This window comes from Coffea arabica, chromosome 10c, assembly GCF_036785885.1.
Source record: "Coffea arabica cultivar ET-39 chromosome 10c, Coffea Arabica ET-39 HiFi, whole genome shotgun sequence".
Lineage (NCBI taxonomy): Eukaryota > Viridiplantae > Streptophyta > Magnoliopsida > Gentianales > Rubiaceae > Coffea > Coffea arabica.
The window spans coordinates 21,677,926-21,687,311 of NC_092329.1; the positions used below are offsets into that span (position 1 = coordinate 21,677,926).

General features: G+C 40.3%; 1 long non-coding RNA gene across 3 annotated transcripts; it reads right to left on the minus strand.

Moving 5' to 3' along the window:
* Positions 1 to 2,282: 2,282 nt before the first annotated feature.
* LOC113742103 (uncharacterized) lies at positions 2,283 to 9,103 on the minus strand. Of its 3 annotated transcripts, XR_011822223.1 has the most exons (3): positions 6,777 to 9,103; positions 3,155 to 3,243; positions 2,283 to 2,520 (listed from the first exon to the last, which is right to left on the minus strand). It is a non-coding gene; the product is annotated as an uncharacterized lncRNA (long non-coding RNA). The 3 variants fall into 3 exon arrangements; XR_011822224.1 differs by lacking the exon at positions 3,155 to 3,243; XR_011822222.1 differs by lacking the exon at positions 2,283 to 2,520 and having other exon boundaries at positions 2,935 to 3,243.
* Positions 9,104 to 9,386: the final 283 nt, after the last annotated feature.

A 9,386-nucleotide genomic window follows, 5' to 3' on the forward strand; every position in this document is an offset into this window, starting at 1 on the left:
ACTCACAAATGGATTCTAACAGATCCCACTCCTTAATCATTAACCCCGCTACCTGACTCTTTCGACTTAAGGCATCGGCCACCACGCTGGCTTTCCCTGAATGATAGTTGATGGTGCAGTCGTAGTCCTCCAGAAATTTCATCCACCGTCGTTGCCTCATGTTCAATTCCTTCTGCGAGAAGAGGTATCTAAGGCTCTTATAGTCTGAGTACACCTCGAAAGTTACCCCGTATAGATAGTGCCTCCACTTTTTCAGAGCGAAAACTACCGCGGCTAACTCAAGATCGTGGGTTGGGTAGTTCTGCTCGTGGGGTTTCAACTTCCTAGAGGCAAAAGATATCACATTCCGGTTTTGCATCAGCACACACCCCAGACCTTCCCGCGACTCGTCGGTATAAACGGTAAACCCGTCTACTCCGTTAGGCAAGACTAGAACTGGCGCCATGGTTAATCTTTTCTTTAGCTCTCGAAAACTCGTTTCGCATTTGGCATCCCACACAAACCAATCCAGGTAGGGCTTAAAAATCCTATGCATTACATCCATGAAGGCGGCAGGGGCATTGGTCAGTCCAAAGGGCATGACTGCAAATTCATAGTAGCCATATCTCGAATTGAAAGCAGTTTTCGGAATATCCTCCTTCCTAATCAACAACTGGTAATACCCCTGGCGAAGATCCAATTTTGAAAAGACCACTGCTCCTTACAACTGGTCGAACAACTCATCAATATGGGGCAGTGGATATTTATTTTTAACCGTCATATTATTCAGCCCCCGATAGTCTATACATATTCGTAAACTCCCATCCTTCTTCTTTACAAACAATACAGGGGCTCCCCAAGGAGACCTACTCTCTTGAATGAATCCCCATTCCAAAAGATCCTCTAACTGCAACTTTAGCTCTCTAAGTTCCGCAGGGACCATCCGATACGGGATTTTTGAGATAGGCGACGTTTCCGGTAACAGGTCAGTTTTGAATTCTATCTCTCTCTCCGGAGGTAGGGCTACTAACTCATCAGGAAATACATATGGATATTCCCTTACTATGTACACATCATCTACCTTCAATTTATCGGTTGGGGAATTGATTAGAAAGGCTAAGAACCCTTGTGCCCCTCTACTTAGCAATTTTCTAACCCGAATGCCCGAGATTAAGGCAGATGAGGCTGACCTACCCCTTATATCTAACCTTAAGGTTGCCTCCCCAGGAATGCGAAATTCTACCACCTTTCTTTTACAATCAAGTTGGGCGTTATACCTGGCTAACCAGTCCATATCTAAGATTACATCGTACCCCTTAATGGACAGGCTTATCAAATCCCCCAATAATTTCCTCTCTCCTACCCAAACTTCACAATCCTTATAAACCATACTAGTGACCAAACGATGATTCCCCGTGGGCGTACTAACTTCTAGGTCATAAGGTAAACTAGCAGGTTTTATATCAATACCACACATGAAATTGGGGTTAACAAAGGAATGGATGGCACCGGGATCTACTAAGACCTTTCCAAATTGGTGGAAGACAAGAATCGTACCTTCCACAATTTTAGAAGAATCAGGGACCTGTTGTGGCTCTAGCGAATACACTTGAGCCGCTACCTTGGGTTTCATCCCGTCTCCCTTAACTGGTCCAAAATTGGTCTTTGGCGGCTGTTGACTCCCCTTTCCATCTCATTTTAAAACGGGGCCTGTGGCAAGTTGGTGGTCGACACTCCCACAGCGTAAGCATTTTCATTTCTTCCTCCAACAGTTATCCTCCGTGTGGTTTGGCTTCCCACAATGCCCGCAGGGACAGCGAGAGGTCAAAGCTGAGTCCCCCTGGGAATTTTCTCTTTGGCCTCGCCTAACTTGGTCACCCCTGAACTGAGCCTCTCTCGATACTCCTGGCTGCCTTCTATCTCCGACTCCCCATCCAAACTTGGGAAAAGTACTCTTATCCCCCTGCCCTGAGCTACTACTCGGAAACCCTCGCTTTTTCGCTTGAAAGTTCCTCACTTGAAATCTGGCGCTTTCTACCGTTGAGCTTTCTCCACGGCCTCACTAAAACCATTAATTTGGCCCACCGCGAGATCCTTCTGAATTTCCACATTCAGACCTTGGACAAAGCGCCTTATCGTCGTTGCTCGGTCATGATTTGCTCGAGGGTAAATTCGGATAGGCGGGTGAATTGGCTTTCGTTGTGACGACCCCACTTCTCCCAAGGGCGAACCCAAGGGTATCGGCGGGCCGCCTGCCTAGCTCGCGCCAGGACTCAAAACTTAAAGCAATAAAAGCCAGAAAATCCAAAAGAGTACTATACATACTATATACAATCCCAAAAGAGTTATAATTACATTCTCCAAAAGTACCTGCTCTTACTATTACATCCGTATAATTACAACCAAAACCAAAAGGGAGACCCTAAGAAGGGTCCTAATACAAACCACCAGAATAAAAACAAACATCCTAAAAGTTCAACTATTACAAGCCAATCTACTAAACTAGTGTATGAGCCCCAAACGTACCCGCGTCGGCCCCTGCTAAGGAAAACAAACGGAATGGGGTAAGCTAAAAGCTTAGTAAGTAAACAGGGGCAAAAGCGTAAATTTCACGTAGCAACATTTACACAGTAAGAGTAAAGCAAAAGCAGAAAAGTAACATCACATAATAAGGATACGGGTGGCTCCAAAGCCAATTCATTTGCCATGCTTGATCTCCTGTCGACACTCCGTCGACCATAAATAAGGTCCGTAGAACTTCACTTGTACACCCACCGACACCTTATCACCCTCACTGGCCAGTCACCTCACAAACTTGCCCAGGCGAACGAAATCACAAACTTGAGCTTTAATCATAAGCTCGGGTCACAAACTTGGTGACCTCAATCCAGGTTGGACTGACTTCGACCAAGCCCTAACCGGCTCGAATAGTCCATCTAGGTATTGAGTTCAACCTCAAACTCACAAAATTCACAAAATTGTTCAAAAGTCACCCCGAGCCACAAGCTCAAGGGTTTTAGTTCCAAAATTTCTCATATACATATGTCATGTACAAATAAGCGCGCAAATTAGGGTTTAGGTCGAGCGCGATAAAGTACACTCTCGCCTAGGTACCCTTTTTACGCATAACGAAACACATAAACAACTAACACATAAGAGCGGCCTGAATACTTACTCAAAATACCAAAAGTAGTATAAAGGCGGAATTCACTTTGTGTGTTGGCTAGTAGTGGGCCCCACCGGCACCGCCTAGCTCACCACTGTCTGAAATCGAAGATTATGTCACAATATATCATAAACGGCAACTAACGTACTTAAAACAAGCAAAACGGCAAAATTGGCACGCGCAAGTGCGGGAATGGCAAAACGGCCGCACACGTCCGCGCGGAACGGCAAACGGAAATGGCCAAGTCGGCCATCTCAAACCGTTTTGGTCAAAAATTAGGCTAGGAATATCGGATCAAGGTACATGAGGTACCGTTACGAAGCTAAGAGGAAGGGCTACAATGTTCATGAAGACATCGCAACCCAGATCTCAATGGGTATAGGTGAAAATTGCGTGAAACAGTTCCAGCTGTTTCATTGCGAGTTACCAAACAGGCCCTGTTTGCAAGGCCGTAACTCACGGCTCAGAAATCGAAATTAAGAAATTCCAAAGGCATTAGAAAGCTGAGACATAAGGCTAAAACTTTCATGTTTTGGCCAAGACCTGAATCTATTCAGAACAAAACAAAATTCGAGTGCCAAAGTACCCGTCAGAACTGTCCAAATACCGGGCAGTTCTGATGATCGATATTGTTTCGATCATAACCGGAGCTACGGAACTCGGTTTTCGACGTACTTTATACCATTTCGAAGCTGAGACCAAGATCTAAATTTCTTATGAAGGAGTAGACACCCAGATCGAATGGGATCAAAACCGAAAAATCACGGCAGAAGCTAAACTAGAAAAACGCGCAGAATCAAAGGGTCAAAACAGGCTTGAGCATTTCGTCGATAACTCAGGCTACACTAATCCGATGGACCTGAAATTTTGCAGGCATACTAAGGACTCAAGGGGCTACGACTTTCATGTTTTGAGGAATTCCTAAATCCGTACATAGCATTAAGAAAAATGAAGCCGAAGTTCAGTTTCTGGGTTGCCCTGTTTACCCATTTTGCCGGTTTCAAATGTCGCAAACATATGGTTCGTTTTCATGGTTCTTATGCAGGTTTTTCAACCACTTTTGTACCAAATAAACACACATATACTAACATCTAAATGGCCTACAAATGGTCCGAAATTCCCCTCCCAAGTCAATACCAAAATACCAAATACTAACCATAACACCTAACCTAACTTCATATGCACCCATCAACTTACCCTAACATCCAACTAACCAAACCCTAACTCTATAGCCATAAGTTCAACTAAACTAACCTCATGGAGTCTAGGGTTTCTTAACCCTAATCAGAATTTTGCTAAAAACCAACCAATCAAGTGAGGCAATTTATCAAACACAACCACTACAAGTCCATTTCTCAACTAAAACAAGTAAGGAAAGCATTAGCAAGAAACCCAAATTTTTTCCTCTTCTTGGCCAAATTTTCAGCAACCAAATAACACTAAAATTAACCATGAAACTACACTATACACATCAAATCCATCAAATAAATCCATAATCATAACATAATACATCATTTCCATAGCTTAGAAACTAAAACCCCAAAAGTTTAACTTTCAAGTAAGAGGCATACCTTCAATTAAGCTTTGTAGATGATTAACCTTCACTAATCAAGCACCCAAGTTGTTGCTCCAAGATTCAAACCCAAGATGGAAGCTAAAACTTGAAGATTTTTGAAGAAATTTTCTCACTTTCTCTCTTCAAGGTGGCCGGCCCTCTCTCTCAAATTTCTCTTCAATTTTTGTTTTGTTTTTGTTTTGTTTTGTCTTGTTTCTTATAAGTTGTAAGACAACATATAGTCAAAGCTTTGGGAGATATTTCTTATAGCTAACCAATCACAAAAATGCTTTATTTGTTGTTTAAACCCTTGCACTTTAACTTTCTCTTTCTTACACAATTTCCCTCACACATATGATAACCTTTCAATTTACTCCATAAGTCATAACTTAATCTAATCTAAAACATATAATCACGCTTAATTATTTCACTAATCACTTTCTCATCTTAATCACTTACACTTAAGCATACTTTAGCCCACATAAAAGTAGTGTCGCGCCCCATTTTTGATAAAATAAATAAATCGTTTGAGAAAGATGTATTTTTTTTGATTGGAAAATGAATCGTGATTTAAAAGAAAAATGGGTCTAAATGGGGGTTTAAAAATGCGACGATTTGACCCAAAATTATAGTTTAAAAAGGGTTTTTGAAAAAATGGGAGTCGCCACTTGGTAATGAGTTAAGGTGTACCAAGTCACCTAAAAATGAATTTTTTAGGAAAAAGTTATAAGGAAACCCCTTTTAAACGACTCCTAGTCCACGTAAACCAATGAAAAAGGTTCGGGAGTCACATTTGACGAAGGGGAAGGCAAGGATAAAAATCCAAGGCACCCCTTCGACCTAGCCAAGACTAGTTGCGTGATTTAACCCTTATTTTCCTAATTTTTCTACCCAAAGTATGTATTTGCAATTTGGACAAAGACTAATGAATGAGAAATGCAATCCTAGATCTAAGAAATGTCTTTTATGAGGCTTGTGGTCCCATTCACATGAATTGTGAAGGCCAATAAGAAAGACCTCATAGAAAATCGTGAATGATGCAAATGAGGACTCAAATAAGAGTGTAAGTGTGCAAAGTGTAGAGAAGGGCATGTGTGCAATTTGAAAGTGTTTGTGTGCAAATAAATGAAAATATAAGTGCTCGTGTGTAAGTGAACAAAAATAGTAAGTATATATAAGTAAAAAGACAGGTGCAATGTGTGAGGTGAAAAATAAAGAAGTGAATAGGTGTGTGAATATGGTATATGGATTAAAAAATTTAATGAGGAGAATAATGAGAAAATGAAAATGTATGAACTTAGAGGAATGCATCAAGTCGGGTACGGGGATGACCTCTAGTTTTATGATTTTAATTTTCTCTCGGATTAGAAGGTAAAACTAGCGTGCTAAGGCTATCGAGTAGCCACACTCGCTCGTTTCCCTTATCAGGAGGGGATTTTCACGCAAATGAACCCTAACTAGCATGAGATTCAAGTCCTAAAGTGAAGGGGAAGGGGTTTGAGGAACATACCAAGTGATAAACTAAGGAAAAATGCGTGATATGTGGTGATCATGCACTTAATGAAAGAAAAAAAAAGGGAAAAAGAACCTATTGGGCCTAGCATTGGACTAGCCCTTTCTATGACATCCGACTAGCGTTAGACTAGTGGAAACGATAAAAGAAGCCACAACTAGCGTTGGACTAGTGTGGTGACGTACATTCATCCATTTCATACATCCACACTATAAAGAGCGAGTAGGCATGCGAATCACTTATAAACATGTAGCACATAACACTTAGCATGCTTGACTAGATGCAAAATCCTAATAAAGCATTTAACATATAACACATAGGCATGCAACCATTACATTTGCTAACTAAAACAAAAGGGAAAGGGAAAATGGACCAAATTACTTACTACGCCCTATCTATTACAAGCCAAGAGGTGTACACATACCCCATTAATAAAAATAAAAAATAAATGGAATAAATGAAAGGAAATAAGGAGAGGCTAGGAAAGCAAGTAGACATGCAAATTTCAATTAGCACATTAGTCCACATAGGAGAGAAACAAAAAGGGATAAAAGAAATGATACCTTCCCCCCGTTGGTGATATTAACGAAATGAATAAACTCAACTTGGCTAGAATCATCCAAGAAAAGACTAACTTAGGCTAAAATCACCAAAAACAAAAGATTAATGCACCAATTTAGTGATAAGATATAAATTAAACAATTTGAACCCATCAAAACATCAAACTTTCCCTCAATTGCAACTCAATGAAGTCAAAACTACATAAAGACCAAGGCCAAGGCATGATCATCCAATCCCCAAGCATAACATCTACTAAAGACCCAAAAGCAAGCACTACTCAATCATTTGAACCTAATTGAAACATTTAAAAACACAAAAAGTTCCCCAAGCAAATAACAAGATCCAAGCAAACATTTATGGAAATTCGAAGGTCCAAGAATGAACAAGGGTCCATGAATGATTTAAACATGCACTTTGAAAACTCGATAGCAACCATTAATCAACCAAATAAAACCAATTGAAAAATTTAAGAGCTTCAAAGTCTCAAAAACAATGAAAGGCCAAATGATGACTCAAAATACACCCACCTTAGGACCTAATTGCAAGAAAATGGAACCTAATTGGGCCATAATGCATTGCTGCAAAAATCACAGGGACCCAATTGATTAGCTTTTTCAAATACTCGGGCCAAATTAACATTATGGGAAACTTGAAAGGTTAAAGTGTGATTTTCAGAAGTTAATTTCATGCAAAACATGCAGCTACGATATATGATTTGCAACCAGCAATATTTCTGATTCAAGCTTTCTGCAGCCGAAAAAACATCAGCACAACTTGCATTTTCACACATTGATTTCCACTTCAAGTAATCTTTTGATCAAAACTTTTCAACCAAACATCCAAAACCCTATCTAAGCAACATGTAACACAATCTTGACATTCAAACAAACCAAAACATAGAGGGAAAAATCATGCAAATACTGGAGAATTCAATGCAGCATGGTTCGGCATTCCTGCTCTATACATTTCCAGCAATGTTTAGACATGTTGCAAGCTCTTCTTGAACCCAAACACACAAATATTAACACCAAGCCTTCCATTTCATTCCTTCAACACCAAAGTAAGCTAGCAAAAGAAGACTAAAACCAGTTTTGTGAGCTGTTACGGAAGAAAAAAGAAAACAGCAAAGGAATCCAGTTGAAACTTCATTTAACGCGGCCGGAGTTTTTTCCTTTAATGTAGATAGTTACGATGGACAACACAACCCAAACACCAGAGGAAAGCAGGTCACAGCAAGAGAAATAAACTCATGAAGCTTCAGAACTCCAATAATTTCCAGTCACAAATGCAGCCAAGGCGACCTGAACATCTACTAAGACTCAACCAGAAAATCAGGAAAACAGCATTATCCATCTTGGTCAAACCAGTCTAATGAATTTAGACTGCAAACCAGAACATGTATCTACCCATTTGGGAAAAAATAGAACTGGTGGCTTAAGCATAATGAATACGAAACAAACAGGGAAAATGTCAAAAACCCCAAGTCCCTTCTCCTTCTTCTCTCAAACCCAACCAGATTTGGTGGCAGTGCAAAAACTAACATGAACATCTACTGACCTCTAGCTCAACATTTTGAAAAAAAAAAACATTCTAAGGTCCAACTGCAACAACAAACCAAATGCTCAAAACAAAACTGGTAAGCGAAACAAGGACCTCCAAAACTACTGCAAGTCAAACAGGAAATACTGCCAAAAATTCATGTCATATTCTGATTTTGCTGATTCAAACACATGTGGGTCAGTCATGAGCTCACGAATTCATGATATAACCTCACGAAGAAATCCAAGTTGCTGTCCCTGTCCACTACTCACTGATTTTCTATCTCAAACAGATTTGAACAACTGGATGCACAGGAGGAACAACCATGAAGGAAAGAGAAAAACGACCCAAAACGTAACAGGAAATATCTCAACATTTCTGAGCCAAATCTGATGGTATCTAACTGATAAAAGATGAAGATAATACCTTAATCACCAAGCGAGGCGGGGGATGCCCGAGAAAAGGTTCGGATGGTTCTACCAGAACTTCAAAGTCACGCCAACGGAACGCGATGATGATGATTCAGTCATCCTCTTGCAACCCTAAGTCAGACTCTTTTTCTTTTGCTGTTTTTCTCTCTTTTACCGTCTCGCATACACACTCTCTACTTCCTCAAGATTTTTCAGCCGCCACTCTCAAAACTTTTCTCTCCGTTGTCATCCGTTCTCTTTCTCTGGTCTTTCTTTTCCGATCCTATCCCTCTCTCTATCTCCCAAAAAAAACTCTCTCTGTCGGCTGCCTTCTCTCTGATTTCTGTTTTGCCTCAGAATTTTTCCAGCCGTGCTCTCTATCTCCCTCCTTCTTGCGGCTGCTGATTCTTGTTCCTTTTTATATGAGCTCCAATCCGTAAACCCTCTCTTGGATGGTGAGGATGAAGAGCTTATCCTTCCCTTTCCATCCAGCCATCCGATGGCTCTTGAGATTGTCCTTTGCACGCTGCAAAAAATTGCAGCGTGCATGCCGTGACGTTGTTGTTCTTTTTTTTTTTTTTTAAATTAAAATTTTAAATTAATTAATTAAACAACAAAAATGATAATAATAAAACAATAATAATTAATGATGAAAACAACTTA